Raw genomic sequence first — 20,492 nt, forward strand, 5'->3', positions numbered from 1 at the left:
TTGCTCCTACATCATCCTATAGTTCCACGGATTCCTTCACAGGTTTTCTGCTTCTGATGTACCTAAAGAAATTGTTACTATGAGTTTTTGCCTCTTTTGCAAGTTTCGCTTCATATTCATTTTTAGCTTTCTTTATCAATGTTTTGCATTTAAGTTGCCATTGCTTATGTTTTCTTATTTTCTTCATTTGAATGCTTTTCCCATTCTGTAAAGGATTTTATTTTCTCTAATATTCTCTTTCACTTCATCTTTTAGCCAAGCCAGCTCTCGTTTCTTCTTCTTTCCACCTTTGTTAATACATGGAATACATCTGGTCTGGGCTTCCACAATGGCATTTTTAAATAATGTCTGCACCTGGTTTTTCACTCCTAACCTTTGCCACCGATACTTTTAGCTTCTTTTTAACCATTTTCCTCATTTTATCATAATAATAGAACTTCAAGGGGGCAGGGCTTTTTGGTTAAAGATTTGAATTTGGAAGCCTGGACCAGAGCTGCAGGAGAGACACTGCCACAGTAGACCTCAAAGATTGTCTTTTTTGTGTGTGGGCGGTAGATAGTGGCCTACCATGAGGGTTGTTATGCATTGTTTTACACAAACTTTAGGAGACATGGATCTTGGGTGCCATTGTTTTTATTTTTTTTTTTAATTTACCTTCAGGAGGTTATTCACAAGTACAACACAAGTTTCTGAGACACTCCAGCTCCTTTAAGATGATCCAAGGGAGTATCAATTCAGGTGTTAGTAAGTTGAGACTTCTAGGGGAGAATTGGAAAGTTCTACATCTGTGGAAACTGGAAAACACATAAAAAATGGTGCCTACCACAAGCTGTGTTAATCCATTTGTATAATAATAAGGTGGTTTGCATGTATTTGTATCTGGTACAGCTCATTATTATGCACCAAATTGCATTAACATAGATTAATGTGCATTATTGGATTAACATGTATTACCAAAGAACAGATGAGAAAACATTAATACAGCTTAGGCATCATTGTGAAAAAGCATTAGGGAAAATAAATATACTTTACTGCACATTGCTACTTGAAAACAGGAAGTCATACTATCTGTGTAGAGATCTCCTTTGAGAACCCAGCTTAACTTCTAGAGACCATATTTATAAAATGACATTGATAAAGTGGAGGCAAGTCAAAGGAAAGACACCAAAATGGTACAGACCTTGCATGAAAAGTCTTACATAGAGGTATTTAAGGAGTTAAATAAATATTTACTCTTTTTAAAGAAAGCGTAAGGGGGAAATATGATATAATCAGACTTCAACAAATATGCAAAGGCCGTCTCTTTGATAGAACAAAAAAACTTAAGGACAAGTTCTTTATATGAAACTGAAAATAAAATGTGTCAATCTTGCAAGAAAACATTTTTCTTTTTTTCACTGAAAGGCCGAGGGACACTTGGAAGAGATCTCTAGCAGGTGTGGTAGAAGCTAATGGTAGAATTTACGCATATATAGGACAGACATAAATGGCCAGATTCAGTAAATGGAATGCTATCCAGAGATGTGTACAAAGCTGAGCTGGCTAACAGGCCGATAATTGGTGCTAACAATTATTGGCATTGTCAACAATTTGGATTTCCCCGTGCATACATTTCACGGAATGCACATGAAAAGGGAGCATGGCCAAGGGAGGTGTATGAGCAGGTCAAAAGCATTCACTAAAGATGCATGCAATGTTACTGAGCACTGGGGATTGTGAATAATTTACGCAACAGACTTTACACCAGGTTTCAGTTGGTGTAAATCCTCACACCCAAAGTTTGGCATGGAAACTGGCTTTCTGTGCTAATCTACAAATGGTGTGCAACCTAGAGCACCATTTATAGAATAATGCAGATTTTATTTTTTTCATTTCCTGAATCTAGTCCAAAGGATCTCTAGCTATGCTCCTTCTAAGAATTGGTCGGATGTGGGCAAAGTTTTTCTCATGCGAGCGACAAGTTCTAAAAAATCTTTTTTGTGCGAGCAATAAGTACTATCAACCAACAATTTTCCAGATTTGCAAGTATTTATGTGAGCGACCATACAAAATCTGTGAGCGACACTCCTGGAATGGGTGACCTGTCAAAAGCACGCAGGACCTTGGCGCGCCGACAATCCTGCGGTGGTGATATTTGTGTGCAGGACATATGCACGCTGCGAATTCCACCGCATTGAAGCTTTTCCATTAGCGCTCGGGGGGGGGAACCTCCCCCACAACACTGAAAACTCCCGAACAGCGGAAACAGAAAGGCGAATAGGAGTTTTCACTGTACTTGGGGGGGGTTCTCCCCAAACCCCCCCAAATGGGAGCACGAGGACATATAAATGTACTGGCAGGGTGACAACCCCCCCCCCCACACACACCCCCACTCACAGCACTAACAGGAAGGCTTCAAAATGGCGAAATCGGTGGTGCACATGGGTTCCTGCATGCAAATATTACCAAGGGATTGTCGGCGCGCCAAAGTCCTGTTCCCTGGAATGCATGAGCGAATTTTCATGTGCTCATCTTAGAGGGAACATACTGTAGGTCTCTCATAGTGGCATGGGAAAAAAAGGTGAAAAACACAGATCAAATAAGGGGGCCACTCAGGTTAGGCTGGGTGGCAGACTGGCGTAGTAAGGGGGGGGTGTAAGGGGGCGGTCCACCCTGGGCGCGATCTTCCTAAGGGCACAGTTTTCCTAAGGGTGCAGCATTTTTCCTCATCTCCGCCCCACCCCCGCTTCTCTCCTTGCTGCGTGCCACTTGCCCCGTACCTTTTTTGCTTCGCCAGTACAAGGTTGCTACCCGTGTCGGCATCGGCGCTCTCTCTGACATCACTTCTGGGACCTCAAAGGGCGAGCCGACACTGCACGTGGGCATGCTGCTCACATCGGAGAAGTTAAAAAGGTATGGGGAAAGGGAAGGGAGCTTGTATGTGGCAGGCGGGATGTGGTAAAGGGCGGGGGAAGGATGCCAATGCCCCGGGTGCTAAGCACCCGTACTACACCACTGGTGGCAGATAATATTGGGTGAAGTCATCCAGGAGAAAAGGAAATTAGATAAGATTAGCTGGGGGAGGTTTAGGGTAGTTAGGAACAGGGATGCATTGGGGAGGAGATACATGGGACGGGAGGATGACGATTGGTGGGCATTACAGGAGTGTTGGATCAGAGCGAGAGTGGGAGGGAGAGGGAAAGATGGTTGTGGTGAGGAGAATTTGGTGGGCAAACAGAATAACTTCAGGAGAACTAAGGAAGAGGGAGGTTGGGGGACAGGGAGCGAAATCTCTCTCCCTCCCTTCTTCTGGGGTGGGGGTGGCGGTTGTGGGGGTGCAAGAGTGGGGGGGAGGGGAATAAAGAAGGCTGTCATGGCTTTGTGATGTAGGGCTGAGACAAGTGCATTTGCTACCAGAGGCAGATTGACGTCAAGACATGGGATATGGGAGCATTTGGAAATATTGTATTGGCTCGTGGGTGGTGCTGCCACGAGCTGAGTGGTTTGATGACACCGTAAGTCACATAAGGTCAGAAAAAAGTAATATGTTGACTAGAGCTGGTTTCATTGCCGATTAGCTCCAGTGAATTGATCCGCCAAAATAACAAGTTTGGGGGTTGTTGTGAATTGGCAAACTGTTTTTCCATTTATTGCACTTGGATATGATAATTGATAGGGTTGCATGAATAAAGCTGCAGCCAATTTTATGCCAATAATATGGGTATGGGGTTATTTTTCTCGGTGACAATAAGATGATGAAATGTATGTAAGGGAATGGCTGATGTATGACTCCCAGTGTTATCCCTATGACCTATACACAAAAGAGGAGACTTGGATTATGTGGTCTTTATCTGCCAACAGCTTCTGAGATTCTGCGATTGAAAGGGCAGTGTGCTAAATACTTTTCTAACACATTTCTCATTCTTATTTTCATTTTTCTCTTTGTTTCTTTCACCGCTTCCCTCTCTGAGCTCATCTTGCATTTGAGTGTATTTTTAAGCCAGTGAACTTCATCAGCAAACGAGCTTGGAAGCCACGAGGGCTCTGCGATGTATAGGCATCCTGATACGTGGGCAAGTAATAAGTGAGTCATACTAGAAAGAAAATATTGTTGCCAGGGTGGTATCAGTTTACATACTGGCCAAGGCGGATTTCTAGCTGTTAATGGAGAAAGAGGGCCAGATTTACATTTTTGGCAGAAAGTGTCCTGTAAGTCAGTTGGCTTCCACAATTGTGATGTACGCCCTCCTTCACTAAAGCATTTCTTCCATTCTTTGCCTGTGGGAAAAGACCTTCATGAAACGGCTTCTGAAAGAGAATTATAGGCGTGAACACAAAAGGCCGCATAGCCGGTGTCTCTGGAAAGTATCATGGAACAAAATTAAAGAATCAGGGCAAACATTCTGCTGCACTTTAATGACATGTTTTTCTTTTCAAAATTATCTTTTATGACTTTGAAATTTCCTTCAGATCTGGGAAGGAATAGTTACATCATTTATAGCCCACTATAGCCAACAAGTAGTTCATAGCAGATAAAGAAGCTAGATTAATAATCCAGGATGTAACAATATATAATGATCAAATAAATTCAAAACAGACTTCACATATTGTAACTATCAAAGATACATTTTTCTGAAAATTAAATTGGGAAAAAAGATAATTATTCTGATATTTTAGTGCTGTTTTTACTTAATCACTTTGGCATTGTTTTACTAAAGGGCATTAACCCTCAAATTATATATACCCCCCCCACTAAAACTCACACATGCAAATTTGCATATGCATCCAACTTGTGCATGCATTTTAATGTAATACCAATCTAATTAGCGCTGATAATTGGGATATTAATCAGCAATTAATGGCAGTTATTAGTTTTAATTAAAATTTATATATGCATGTTTAGGTAAGGTATTTGTGCCTATATTTTATATGTGAGTCAAAACAGAGGATGTGGAAATGGGAAGTCATGGGCAGACTGGGGGCATTCCTTGTATTGACAACCAGAAGGTTGACTTATAGACTCCACAATAGGAATGAAGAATCAAAAAAAAAAAAAAGGCTGTGGAGACCGATGTCGCTGCAGACCTTATTGGTGTCCAAGGAAACAACAAGTTGTGGATGTTGTTGTTTCCTTGGACACCAATAAAGTCTACAGCAGCGACAACGGTCTCCACACAGCCTTTTGTTTTGGCATTCCTTGTATTTTCATGCATATAGAATAAGGGGGATCTGTACCTGATTTAGGTGTGAGGATTTGTACCGCAACCGGCAAGGGAAGAAGTGGGGCCATTGGATGATGGAGACAAAAAAGGAGTGGTAAAAGAGGAAAAAGAGATAGCAGACAGGTTAAATAAGTTCTTCACGTCAGTCTTCACGAGGGAGGATACATCCAATATTCCGGAACCGGAGGACATCGTAAATGGGGATCGGGATGAAAAGCTGGTCCAACTAGAGGTAAGCCAAGAGGATGTCCTCAGGCAGATAGACAGACTAAAGAGCGACAAATCGCCAGGTCCGGACGGCATTCACCCAAGGGTACTCAAGGAACTAAGGAACGTAATAGCAGAGCCACTTCGCCAAATATGTAACCTATCCTTAAAAACTGGAGAGATCCCGGAGGATTGGAAAATTGCAAATGTCACACCCATCTTCAAGAAGGGTTCAAGGGGGGACCCAGGGAACTACAGGCCGGTGAGCTTGACCTCGGTCCCGGGAAAAATGATGGAAGCACTGATTAAGGACAGTATCTGTGAACACATAGAAAACAATGGACAGTTAAAGTCGAGCCAGCACGGCTTCTGCAAGGGTAGGTCATGCCTCACAAACTTATTGTACTTCTTTGAGGGGGTAAACAGACAGGTGGATAAAGGGGAATCCATTGACATCATTTACCTTGACTTTCAAAAAGCCTTTGACAAGGTACCGCACGAAAGACTGCTTAAAAAGCTGTGGAGACACGGGGTGCAAGGGGAGGTCCACCGATGGATCAAAAACTGGCTGGCAGACAGGAAACAGAGGGTTGGAGTGAAGGGCCATTACTCAGACTGGCATGGGGTCACGAGCGGAGTTCCGCAGGGGTCGGTGCTGGGACCGCTCCTGTTCAATATATTTATTAATGACCTGGAGGCGGGAACAAATTGCGAAGTTATTAAATTTGCGGATGACACCAAACTCTACCGCAGGGTTGAAACCATGGAAGACTGCGAAGATCTGCAAAGGGACCTAACGACGCTAGAAAAATGGGCCAAAAAATGGCAAATGAACTTTAATGTAGGGAAATGCAAGGTCATGCATGTAGGGAAAAAGAACCCGATGTTCAGCTACAAAATGGAAGGATCACTGCTAGGGGTAAGTAACCTTGAAAGAGACCTGGGAGTGATGGTGGACACGTCTTTAAAGGCGTCGGCACAGTGCGCCACAGCCTCAAGAAAAGCAAACAAAATGTTGGGTATCATTAAGAAGGGTATCACGACCAGGACAAAGGAGGTCATCCTGCCACTGTATCGTGCAATGGTGCGACCGCATCTGGAGTACTGTGTCCAATATTGGTCGCCGTACCTCAAAAAGGACATGGCGGTACTTGAGGGAGTCCAGAGAAGAGCAACTAAACTGATAAGAGGTATGGAAAACCTCTCATATACTGACAGACTGAAAAAGCTGGGGCTGTTCTCCCTGGAAAAGCGGAGACTTAGAGGAGACATGATAGAAACCTTCAAGATCCTGAAGGGTATAGAAAAAGTAGACAGTGACAGATTTTTCAGATTACGGGGAACCACAAGTACAAGGGGGCACTCGGAAAAATTAAAAGGAGACAGGTTTAAAACAAATGCCAGAAAGTTCTTTTTCACCCAGAGGGTGGTGGACACATGGAACGCGCTTCCGGAGGCTGTGATAGGCCGGAGCACGTTACAAGGCTTCAAAGAAGGTTTGGATAGGTTCCTAGAGGATAAAGGAATTGAAGGGTACAGATAAGAGTAGCGGTAGGTTATAGGGATAGTCTGGGACCATTGCTCAGGCAATGGGCCTGATGGGCCGCCGCGGGAGCGGACCGCTGGGCGAGATGGACCTCTGGTCTGCCTCAGCGGAGGCAACTTCTTATGTTCTTATTTCAGTCGGTGCAAATGCTCGTGCTTGGGCATAAATGCTATTCTATAAACCACACCTAAATTTAAGTGTCTTTTATTGTGCTTTGCAATGATGCTGATTTTTTTGGGTGCCATATACGAAGGGCTGCTGAAAAGTACTCAGCCCAACCAACAAAGTTGGGACAGACTCCATCAAAGGCTTTACATGTGGAGTGGTGAATGGCCTTGTCTCCACAGTTAAGGGAGGGAGCGCAAAGGTTGCATCAGAGGAGACCTTTCCGGCAGCCATACGTGCCTTCAAGGCTCTGGCTGCTTGTAGAAACAAAATTGAAATCGCCATGAAGGTAATGGGAAGGGAGGAAGATGCCTGGATGGACAGCAGGAGAGAGGGGGCTGCTGGACCATGCGAAGGGGAGCGGGTGGAGGATGGGGGGTGAGGAGGAGAAGACGCTGAAGGGAACTGGGAAAGAGAGAGTGGGGAGAAGACACTGAGGGAAAATGGGGAAGAGAGAGTCTGGAGAAGATGCTGAAGGGAAATGGGGAAGAAAGAGAAGGGAGAAGATGCTGAAGGGAAATGGGGAAGAAAGAGATGCCAGACTATGGGGGGAGTGGAGGGAAGAAGATGGGTGCCAGCCCAATAGGGGTGGGGGTGGAAGGAGAGATGGAAGGGAGAGAGAAGGCAGACAGTGGATGGAAGGAATTGAATGAGGAAAAGATGAAGAAAGCAGAAACCAGACAACAAAGATAGAAAAAAAAATTTCTATTTATTTTCTTTTTTCTTTTTTTTTTTGCTTTAGAATAAAGTAGTATATTAGTTGTGTTGATAAAAATTTATAAACAAAGCCCTGGCAGCTGAACATCTCTTTCTCTAGTTCAGCACCAAAACTTTTATTTATAAAATGACAATTGTACAGAATATTGTTTCTTTTTATACTTTAATAAAATAAGTTCTGTATAAAACTATTCGAGGCTTGTGTGGATGGGATCAGATGGTTTGCGGGGATGTGGCAGGGACCAGGACTGAACTTGTGGGGATGGGACGGTGATGGGAGCCGAGCTCATGGGGATGAGCTCGCGGGGATGGGGCGGAGACGGGGACCAATTTTTTCCCGTATCATTCTCTATGCTGAACTAAAAAAGTTAAGAAGAAAGATGATTATATAACCTACTGAAGCCCAAGGTTACCTATTCCAAAGTCTGAATGCCAGCAGGTAGGATATTCCATTGGAGCTTTTCTTCCCCTTAGCAGATCCTCATTCAACACCTCTTCAGGACAAGAAGCTGCTGAGTTCTGGATTATCTTTTTATAGAAGTGCCTCTAAACATCTCAAATCAATTGATATAGAGTTCCAAACCTCTGGATCTAGTCCTGGGATGGTTTTATATCAGAATTGAATGTAAACTCTGTCTTTGGCCTCCTTAACAGAGCTCAGTCTGCACTCTTTCAGAGTTACTTTATGTTTAAACTTCCCACTGACTTTTTTCTATACTTTGGATCCCAAGTCTACTTTCTAAAAGCCTCTTTGTTCCAGTGCCAGTGCATCTGTTGGAATACAGCCTTGCTTCTAAGCCAAGACTCCTCAGTAAGTATAACTGATCGTGCTTCCAGGTTTTTTTCTCTAGGGTCCTCAGTGTCCTATTCGCCCCCTCCCTCCCTCACAGGCTTTGGATCTCATGTACCTAAGACCTGGCAGCCATCAGCAGTAGAGGGCTCAACATGAAGGGAAGGCAGCTGCTACAGGCAGAAGACTATAATGACCATCCCCAGGTTCAGGTGTGCGCCCTGCTTGTTACGCTCTGATATTTTTAATTGAAAAGATCAGTCACAGATGTCAAGTAAACCACTCTGAATTGACTCCCCAGTCATTAATAACGGTATAGAAGCTTTCAATAAATAACAAATAATTTTAGAAGTCTTGTGTGGCTTTTGCATGCATAGTTAGCATGTACATGGCCAACACGTATAAACTGTAGCTTGGACGAGGGTGTAAGTATGATTTGAGTGGGAACTAAAATTATGACATATATTTTGAATTTTACAAAGGTACTGCACATATAAAGACATGCCAACTAATTGGTCATTCTTACCATGGTTCTTAACTAGTCTTTGAAATGTAATTGTGCTTACATCTCCTGAGAAACCATGTCCAATTATACAGGGGTCAATTTTTAGCAGCAGTATCAGCAAGTGGATTAATTTAAATGCTAGTGCTGGCATATATATATATTAATACGTACCATCACCATTATACATTTAGTTGAGGCCTCCTCTTCAATAGGCTTAAATTGATCCTATAATTATTCTGATAAGGACTGAAAATTGCCACTGCTGGGATAATTTTGCAGCTCTGGCCTCTCTCTATTCCTTCACTGTACGGATAGTATTAGGCTAGTTAGGGGGATTTTTGACTGAACACTATCCATTTAGGAAATAACTCTCTAAGGAAGGTGCCACCATAACAAGAACACCAACATAAACACATTCCTCTTAGGGGCATCCTTAAAATAAGGAGCTTTATAAAAGGACCACAAGGTGGAGCTATGTATTTATTACGTTATTTAAATAATTAAATAGCCCTCTTGAACACACTCTGCCCCCACATGGAACACCACCAAGCAGGCTTTCCACATGGAATCCCCCCCTAATCCAATCCCCTCAGAGCAGACCCTCAATTTGATCCCTCTAGTCTTATCCCCTCACAAAGCAGACCTCACAATTCTCTGACCCTGTCCTCACCCCCTGATCCCCCGGGGTTTACTCAGAGGTCACTCTGATAGTATAGTGGTCTGGGATGGGAGTGGACCACCACTATTCCCAGTGCTAAGGGTCAATCTGACATAAGGGAATACAGGAACAATTTGGATGAACCTACTGCTAAAATACATGTGTGCAATGTCCTCTCTGCCCCCGGCATCTCCCACCCCAGTTTAACTTAAAGCATTAAATACCTGAGCTGACAGAGATCCCCAGGCCCCATCTCCTATAGAGCTCCTTGAAAATGCTTTAAACTCCAAAGCAACTCGAAAGAGGGAGAAGCTTTAGTGAACTGCCCACTTCAGGCACATAGTTCATGCTCAGTTTTGGTATACAGTATATGAGTGAAAACTGAATACGAGCTGAGTGCTACCATGAGATGGCTAACTAACCCCCTATTTTACTAAGGGGTGTTATGCGTTTTAGCGCACGCTAACCGCTAATACATCCATAGACTAACATGTATGCGTTAGCGTTTAGCACATGGTTAGTGCACGCCAAAACGCATAGCGCACCTTTTTAAAAGGAGCTCTAAAGCTGCTGCTGACTGCTTTTCTGCACTGGAGGGAGTATAGGGCATCTTTAAGAAGCTCTTCAGCTGGTGCGGCTTGGGAATTCCCATCATCTGTAGGAAGGGTGCACTGCTGCTGGGTGGGCCTGAACCCAAAGACCCATCTGTGGCTATGCCACTGGTCTGCACAGTATTACTTCATATTTATTTATTTGTTTGTTTTAAAATTTTCTATTCCGCCTATCAACAAGGCGGAAAAACCTACCAAAAATACAAATTCAACTAAAAACATTCTAAAATACAGACTCAGCAAAAAAATAAATTCAGCGAGTAACAATGATCCTAGAAAATAATTACATCAAAGAAGTAGTTTCTTGTTCATAAATGGGTTTTCAGCAGTTTGTATGTAGTTTGTAACATGTAGCACACACCGTTTATCAATAGATGTGGTACTCCTCAGTAAACTTTCTATCGATAAATACCGTGTTTCCCAAAAATAAGACAGTGTCTTATATTAATTTTAGGTCCAAAAAATGCATTAGGGCTTATTTTCATGTACAACAATCATTTCTCCCTTCCTCTCCTCCACCCCAGTTCTTCCTCTTTCCTTTCTTCCCCCCCCCCCATGTGAAGCTTCTTTCCTCCCCTCTCACCCATCATAGTATCCTTCTATCCCTCCATCCCTCCCATCCCTCTGTGCAGCAGAACCCCACTGACCCTCCCACCGTGAGACTTGCATACCTCCATTCCAAGGCCTTAATAAACAGCAGCGGCGGCAGCGCTCTGAACAGGTTGCTTCGCGGTCTTCCCTGCAAGGGCCAGGCCTTACCTCTGCAACATCTTTCTATCCCTCCCTTCCATTCCCCTGTGCAGCAGAACCCCACTGTCCTTCCCACTGTGACACAGCAGAGGGAAAGCCCCAGCAGGGAAGACCACGAAGCAGCCCATTCAGAGCGCTGCTGCCGCTGCTGCTTTAGGAGGACTCGGAGCAGAGGTATGTCAAGTCTCACCGGGATAGGGATCGCTGAATTGCCGAGTCTGATTTTTTTCGACGAATCGGGCAGCATTAGTGTCAGGAATGGAGTCAGAGAGTGTCGGGGACATTCGGGGTTTGATCTTAACTAGGACTTATTTTTGGAGTAGGGATTATATTAGGAGCAGCTTTAAAAATCATGCTAGGGCTTATTTTTGGGATAGGTCTTATTTTGGGAAAAACAGGATAGTACTTGCATCTATTTTCAAAGAGTGCTCAATCTTGTTGAGCAGGCGGTTGATTTTTGGCTAGCGCGCGCTAATCCAGTGCGTGCGATAAAACCGCTAGCGCACCTTCGTAAAAGGAGCCCTTTGATTTTAGGTTTTTGCATATTGTATCTTTGAAAAATGATAGGAAATAATATGTCACGGACATCTCCCAAGCTATTTCAAACAACTGCATTAGAGCCTGGGCTTCATAAATACTGTTTTTTCTGCACTTATCTCAACTTTTCTGTACTGTCGATTCACTTTTGGTTTTCTTGGTAAGCTTTTTTTACTGTTTTGAAAGAAATACCTGGACTGTGCACGATTAATTACAGTGCGAAAGAGAGTGGTCTCTCAGGCTGTGGCCTTCCAGCTATTGCTGGTTGCGTGCCAAAAACCTGTTCCCAGAAACCGCAGCTGGTGATATTTTTTTCTCTGCTGTTTCTGAAGTTGAGCCCCTTAACCTTTACCAAAAGCAATCCCCACCACAAAAGGGATTACGTAAATCTTACACATTATTGAAGCCTGTCAAACATTTGAATGTTTTGATTGTATTCCCTTCTTTCCCTCAGTGAGTACATTTTGTAAGATTTGTGCTGCAGATTTTGTGCCATTTTAATAGATCTTTTTTTTTTTTTTGAACTGCTTATCTCCTTTCAATATCCTTACAAAGATTTTGTCTCTAGACATGAAAACAATACTCAAGAACAGGCGTGCACTGAAAAAGCTGTATTTTATTTCCAAGGTCTCTTTCTTGTTTTGCTACAGAGGAAAGGAGAACGTGAGACCATCAGATACCATTTTAAATAACCAGCAGCAGCCCAGAGAGGAGTGAAACATGCTCCCGCCTGCCCACAACTTACAACACGAAGACCTCCAAAGGGAAAAGCAGTGGGGATGCGAGCAGAGCACCATGGCCCTCTGACTTGGCTGCTAGGGGTGGGAGTGAGGTACACATATAACACTTTCTACAGAGGGATTTGGGATATCCAAGGGGTCTTTGTACTGACTCAGGCAGTCAGAATGGAGCAATCTTTAAGAGGTCTTTGTGTAAATGTGTGATGTTTCCAGACAGACTCAATTTCGGAAGAGGCAGTTCCTACAGCTTAAACCTAAGGTTTTGGCAATAGGAGCCGGCTTCTTCCTTAAATTTCCATGTAAATGTTTAATATCTTATGGAAATGATAAATATGTATTTGTGAATCCATCACAGCTAGAGAATTTTCTAAAAGAAAAACCTGTTCTTGAGAAAATTTCAGAAACTTAAATTAGTAGTTGATGACAATAAGTGACATGTAAAATGACTTTATTTGCCAGACAGTGATAAACATAAATAATATTTTGATTACTTTGTTTTACACTCAAATTAAGGTAATAGATGGCCCCCATGATGTGGACTAGAACAATGTAAATTTTATTTAAATTTGTTTCCTTTTGACATTATGATGTACCTGAATCTTTGTTATGAATGTAACAATTATTAATAAAGTTATAAAAAAATTTTTTTTAAGTGTGATGTTTCATTTCATTACATTTATTTATTTTTGGAGGTAGGGTTTTGGAAGCCTCAAGTGGGAGAAATGAAGCCACTCGAAGACTCAGGAAGTTAGTTACTGTTTGAGCAGAGTCAGTGTAGACGGATAATAATAATAATAATATTATAACAGTTTATATACCGCAGGACTGCAAAGTTCTATGCGGTTTACAATGATAAAAAAATGTTACAGATTGAGTGGATTTAACAATGTTCTGCCGGTTAACATTGATTAAAAGATGCTACATATTGAGTGGATCTAACAAAGTTAAAAGCTAGTGATTAACAGCTCTAGGGATCAGTTATTGTGGGATGAGGTTAGTTGTCTAAGTACTTTAGGAACAGATATATTTTTAGGCATTTCCTAAATTCCCCATAAGTAGTAGACGTAAGCAATTGTTCTAGATCTTTACCCCATAATGCTGCCTGATGTGAGAAGAGATGTTGATGATGTCTTTTAAATTTACATCCTCTAACCGGAGGGGAAACAAAATTCAAGTGTGAGCTTCTCTTATGTCTGTTGGCTGAGAAAGAGAAAAGGTCAGTTATGTATTTAGGGGCTAAACCGAATAGTACCTTAAAACAAATCTTCTACCCAGAGCAGAAAGTAGAGATGAGAGGGAGTTCAGAGCCTTCATTTGTGGATTCTGATAGCTGGCATCATACAGTTCCGGAAAGCGGTAAAGACCCTCCTCTTCAACTAAAATTGCAACAGTGATCTATCCCTTAAACTCCCCCTTCCTTTCCCCTCCCTCCTCCTTCCTGAACCTCTACTTAAATTACAGTATAGTCCATTCTTAACCTGTACTTAAATCGCTGTATAATCCTCGTACTTGAACTACTTACTGTATAATCACTGTACTGTCCTAATATACTCCACTGTGAATGTTTGCTTGTAGGCCGTTCTGAGCTACCGGGAGAGCGGGATAAAAATCGAAATAAGTAAATTTATTTATTTAAAATGTATGTTAACTGCCTAAGACCTAAGCGGTTTACAAAAATACATACATAATTAAAACCATAAATCAAACAATAAACAAACCTTTAAAACAAGCCTCCCCTTATTCCATCAAATTCACAGTATCAGACAAAACCTTTTCCGAACAGAGCATAAACCTCAATTCAATAAAACGCCTGAACAAAGAAATGTATTTTTAACAACTTTCTAAACCTCAAAACGTCAACACAGAATCTTAAATTCCCTGGCAGGGCATTCCACATCACTGGCCCTGTGCTGAAAAGGCAGATTTTGCTGTCTCAACATAATGAACCCCATCCCGTATTTCCTCATCTAATGAGTTGTTAACTTTTAGAGTTATCAAAAGGATTAATATCTATTGTGTGATTTAAAGCAATTTGTGGCATATCCATTGAAAATATATAGGCTGCCTTGTATTCACGTACATGTGATATAGCTCATTTTTATATATCCCTTGTATTGTACCATAAATAATACTACAGTCATTACATTACATTACAGATTTCTATTCCGCCATTACCTTTCGGTTCAAAGCGGATTACAAAAAGAGTTATGGAAGAAGGGTTACAACGTTAAATCAGAGAAGGTTTCCAAGAGAGGGAAAAGTAGGATCTGGGGTTAGGGAGGGGATGGTAAGAGGGGGGTTAAGCTTTATCATGGTATTAAGCTTTATTAAGGGATTTCTTGAAGAGTATAGTTTTTATTTCCTTTCTGAACATCTTGTAGTCTGGGGTTGTTGTCAATAGGTTGGAGACTTGGTTGTCTATCTTCGCTGCCTGAGTGGCCAGTAGTCCGTTGTATAGTTTTTTCCGTTTTACTTCTTTGATTAGGGGGTAAGTGAATGGGGTGTGTGTTTTTCTATGCCTGGTAGAGGTGGTTTGGATGAGGTGGTCATTTAGGTAGGTTGGGCTGTCTCCATTTATAGTTTTAAGTAGTATACAGTAGAATTTAAATTGTATTCTTTCCTGGATTGGAAGCCAATGAGAATTGATGAATGCCTCAGTAATGTGATCATGTTTTTTCAATGAATAGACGAGTCTCAGAGCTGTATTCTGAATTGTCTGTAGTTGTTTAATCATTATTGCAGGGCAGGGGAGGTAGAGGATGTAGCAATAGTCTAGGATACTTAGGATTAGAGATTGTACTAGGAGCTGAAATTGTGTTTTTTCGAAGAATTTTCGGACTTGTCTAAGGTTTCTCATAACTGCCAACAAAACAGCTGAATATGGACTAAGGGTCTCTTTTATCAAGACAAATAGGGGTCCTTTTATTAAGGCGTGCTAGCCGATTTAGCACACGCTAAATGCTAACGCGTCCATTATATTCTATGGACACGTTAGCGTTTAGCACACGCTAATATTCAGTGCGTGCTAAATCGGCTAGCGCACCTTAGTAAAAGAGAGAGATAAGAGTGGATTGGATGGGCTTCGGTACATTTGCCTCATGGCACTTGCTACCAAGGCTTGATAAAAGATGCCCTACATCACTTTAATAAATATCCCCCTAGAAAGAAGCTCACTATTCTAAGAACTCCCACATGTAAATATTCTTGAAAAAGATCAGGATAGAATTTGCTGGTATATGAAGATGAAAATGCATGTAGGCGATTCCTGGAAATGTGTTTGACTGAATTTTGCCCTCTACCCTCGATAACTGCCAAGACTCTATGCTCTCCTTCTAAGAATTTTATATTTAAGTTCAACAATCATGATTATACCAACTTTGCCCTTTCTAGAGCAAACCTGCTCAAAAGGACATCATACTTTGTATGTATTTACACAATGAGAACAATTTCCAAAATTCAGTTATCCAGGTAGATGAGTTGTTGAAAATTGCCCATCCTTCCGAAGTAAAGATACATGGTGAAGATACCTTGTGCTTCTGTGTAGGTCAGAACGTAGGGCTCCTTTTGCGAAGCCGCGTTAGCACCTTTATCGCACGCAAATTTTTATCATGCACTAACCCCTGCGCTAGCCGAAAAACTACCGCCTGCTCAAGAGGAGGCGGTAGCAGCTGGCGCGGCCGGAAGTTTAGCGCGTGCTATTACGCACGTTAAACCGCTAACGCGGCTTCGTAAAAAGAGCCCTTACTGTTTTGCCTTGAAAGCAGCTATCCCCTCCCCAGGAACTGTAGCCCTAAGTGACTACTTAATTTGCCCAACAGTTAAGCCAGCCCTACAAGGAGCTACTTTATTGTATTTCCAGAAGCTTGACTTTCACTTTTAAAGTTAAGTATGGCCCTGGCACTTAGGGGGAAATTCTGTACATGGCATCTAAAAAGATAGGCACCTATCTCTTGTCAATCACACTTAAGTGCCTATTACAAAACTGCACCTAACTTAAAATGTAGGCGCCCGTAATGTAGGCCAGGGTTTTAAAGGCCTACAATATAGGCACCTAAGTCCTTTAGAGAATTGCACCTAGTATGCCTAAGTCTTCCGCCCCTATACACGCCTACTTTGGAGTTAGGCACCACTAGGCACCGTGCGATATTCGCCTATCTTTTATAGAATTGTGCCTGAGAAGATAGGCACCTATCACCCAATTCAATTTTCATTTTTTTCAATTATGATCTTATTAAATCTCATAATTGAAGCCAATTTACTAATTAACTCCCCCTTTTATCAAGTTGCATTAGGGTGTTTTTTTTTACCGCCAGCTATTGCAGTAAAAGTTCTGACACTCATAGGAATTCTATGAGCATTGGAGCTTTTACCCCAGCGGCCAGCAATAAAAATCCCTAACATGGCTTGACAAAAGGGGAATAAGTTAGGCGGCGCCTATTTATTTAGTTGCCTATCTATAGGCATCTCTTATAGAATTTTTCTCTTAATACATACATTTAGGGGCCTTTTACTAAGACACATTAGTGCATCTTAGTGCGCGCTAAATGCTAACGCGTGCTAATGCGTCCATTATATCCTATGGATGCATTGCTACGCGTTAGCATTTAGTGCGCGCTAAAACGCACTAGCGCACCTTAGTAAAACGACCGCTTAGTGACGCTGTCCACCTAAGAAGTGCCACTTAATATATGTAGAAGGTATAAGCTGTGACTGTCAAAATTTTACATACGAGTCAAAAAAGGGGGCATGAAAATGGATGGGTAATGGGTGGATCTGGGGCATTCCTTTAAATTACACACATAAATACAGAATTAGGGCCTCTGTGCCTATATTTAGGTGCAATATCATTACTCTTTAGGTATGCAGTTTTTAGGATCTTAGGAATGGTGCAGTATTCTTCAACAAAGTTTTATGAAGATCTGCTAGAATTCAGGGGTAGGGAACTCCGGTCCTCGAGAGCCGTATTCCAGTCGGGTTTTCAGGATTTCCCCAATGAATATGCATTGAAAGCAGTGCATGCAAATAGATCTCATGCATATTCATTGAGGAAATCTTGAAAACCCGACTGGAATGCGGCTCTCGAGGACCGGAGTTCCCTACAGATCGTCATCAGTCCTTCTTCTTATACATTTTTATGATTTTTTTTTTTTCAAATATATTTTATTGAGCTCAAAATAAACAGCAACCATGGATACAGAGTAAACAGCAGATACGCTCACATTTTAGTATAAACATTCCAATAACCCCACCCCCCAACTAAACCACCCCACCCAACCCCCTTCCCCAACCTCCCTAACCCCCCCCCCTTGGTAGGTCCTCCTTCAAGGAATTACAATAGTAAACAGACAAAAATCAAAGGGAACAGGCATACCAGATACATGAAACAAGACAAAGACAAAGAGTCAACTATTAAGCAGACGGCTGCGAGCCACTGGAGTCAAAGTAGTCCAAAAAGGTTCCCAGATACATTGGAAAGTACGGCCTGGGAGAGAGGAAAAGTCTTGCACATCGCGCTGCTCCTACATCAAGAGAATAATCATCCGGCTACGCCAAAGGGAGTAGTCTGGCGCTTCCCCCTCGAGCCATTTCAGCAAAATACACTTCAAGGCAACAAGGACAGTCCACTTAAGAAAGGCAGCAGCCCCCCTCGGGCGAGGGCAATAATGAGGGATAGCTCCAAACAATAGTAAAGGCGAGCGTTGAATCGAAATGTTCCAAATACGCTCCACAAAGGTAAAGACAGTATGCCAAAAAGCCTGGATGGGAGAACAAGTCCAGAACATATGACCCAGGCCTGCATCAGAAGCTTGGCAGCGGAGGCAGGCAGCAGTTTCACGAAAGCCCGAGAGATACGCCCTCCTGGGAGAGATGTACAAGCGAAAAATCAACTTATAGTGTTGCTCCCAAAAGGTAGTATATTTTCTAAGGGCAGGTAATCTACGGACTGCCTGGAGAAGCACATCATCAGGCAAAGCAATTGCAAGGTCACGGGCCCAAGCTTCCCGTGAAGCGGTGAAATCAAACATGGGGGACTCATCTTTCAAATGGCGATGATGGAATTTAAGGGGAACAGAAAGTTGGGAGCCAATGGTAAATGCCGTGGATAGTAACTCATGGCAAGAGGCCTGTAAAAATCTAAAGGGCAAAGAAGAAAGGTAATGATGAACCTGCATATAAGAAAAGTAATCAGTGGGCGGGAGACCAAATTCATCGCTCAGTCTGGCGAAGGATTTAATTTTACCATCATCATCAACCAAGTGAAACACGTAATGAATGCCCCTTGTTTCCCACCAAGCAAAACTCAACCCATCAATTCCCGGTAAAAAGGAGGGATTAAAACGTATAGGTAGAAAAGGAGTGACTGAAGCAGAAAGAGAGTGGAACTGACAGACCCAGCGCCAAACCTTCTGCAAAGGACGATGTAGCACCATCGCGGAAAGAGACTCAGGCACAGGAGAGGGAAGCGAGTGGAGATAAGCACTAAAATGAGTAGAGTGAAAACAATTAAGTTCCAATCGGGTAGCAGTGAAAATAGAAGTCCCTCTGAAAAAATCATTGATGTGGCGCATGCCACAACCAATGGTTAGATAGCGAAGGTTCAGTAAACTCAATCCGCCCTTGTACCATGGGGCCGCCGCCCATTTGTAAGGGAGACGGGGCCTCTTCCCTCGCCAAAGAAATTGTTGGACTAAACGTTCTAATCGGCGTTCATCCCGAGATGTCAGGAACAAAGGAAGAACCTGGAAAATATAGAGCCAACACGGAACGATAAGCATATTGTACAAATACACACGGCCCAAAAGCGAAAAGGGTAGATTTCCCCAAAGCTGCAACTTATTCTGAAGAGCCTGAAACAAAGGCTCCACATTCAATCGATATAAAGTGGATAAATCCGAAGGAAGGAGCACTCTCAAATATTTCAAAGAAGAATCAGCCCATCGAAGGGGGAACACCCCCCTCCAAGAGCGATGGAGGTCGGGGAAAGAAGGCAAAGCAAAGGACTTATCCAAATTAAGCGAAAGACCAGAGTAAAAACCAAACTCAGAAAGAAGATCTAACGCAGTAGGCAGAGAAACCTCAGGTCGAGTGAGGATTAAGAACAGATCATTGGCAAAAGCAAGAGTCTTCAACTCGATCCCCCCAACTCGAAGGCCCTGAACCGCAGCAAATCCCCTAAGAGTACAAAGCAACGATTCTAAAGCAATCAGAAAAAGTAAGGGGGAAAGGGGGCAGCCCTGCCGAGTACCCCGAAAAATAGGAAAAGAATCAGTCCGGGTTCCATTAATCAAAAGGGAAGCCCTCGGGTTACAATAAAGTGATCGAATCGCATCAAGATAAAAGCCACCCAAACCTATATGTTCTAGAGAGCGAAACAAAAAGGACCAGACGACACTATCAAAAGCTTTGGACGCATCAAGACTGACAAACAAGGCCGGAATACTATGGGAACTACAATGGGCGATAGCAAAGAGAATTTTTACGATTTTAATTTTAACTTTTTATATTTTTTAAAGCTATTTTTTTTTAAGTTTTAAAGCTGAGTCACTTAGCTTTTTTAATTTCAGCTTCAACCTCGTCAGCTGGGGACTTCAGCCGACATGTTTCGCCGTACTGGCTTTTTCAAGGCAGTCCCCTAGACAAAAAATACAGACATGGTTCTGCACCATTCCAAAGATCCTAAAAACTGCTAAAACTGTATACCTAAAGATTAACAATATTGCATATAAAGATGTAATTGTCTTTTTGATACTGATTGCAATACAACTTTATGCCGAGTTTTGTGATATATTTAGGTACAGGCATTTGCATCACATTTTCATTGGTTTAAAAGGTTACGCCTAAATTTATTGTATGATAAAACAACTGTTTAGCTATACTTCTTTGGAATTGAAGTCCGGTGTAGTTAAGGGGTTAAGCTATTGAGCATTTTTGCTACCAGTGCAGAGTTTTAACTGGAAACATATCATTTGATTTACACCTAAATTTAGTCATGCTTCCCAGGCATAAGTGCTATTCTACAAATCATGCTTACATTTAAGCACAGCTTATACTGTAGAATAGCTCT

The sequence above is a fragment of the Geotrypetes seraphini genome, chromosome 9 (assembly GCF_902459505.1).
Source record: "Geotrypetes seraphini chromosome 9, aGeoSer1.1, whole genome shotgun sequence".
NCBI classification, from domain to species: Eukaryota; Metazoa; Chordata; class Amphibia; order Gymnophiona; family Dermophiidae; genus Geotrypetes; species Geotrypetes seraphini.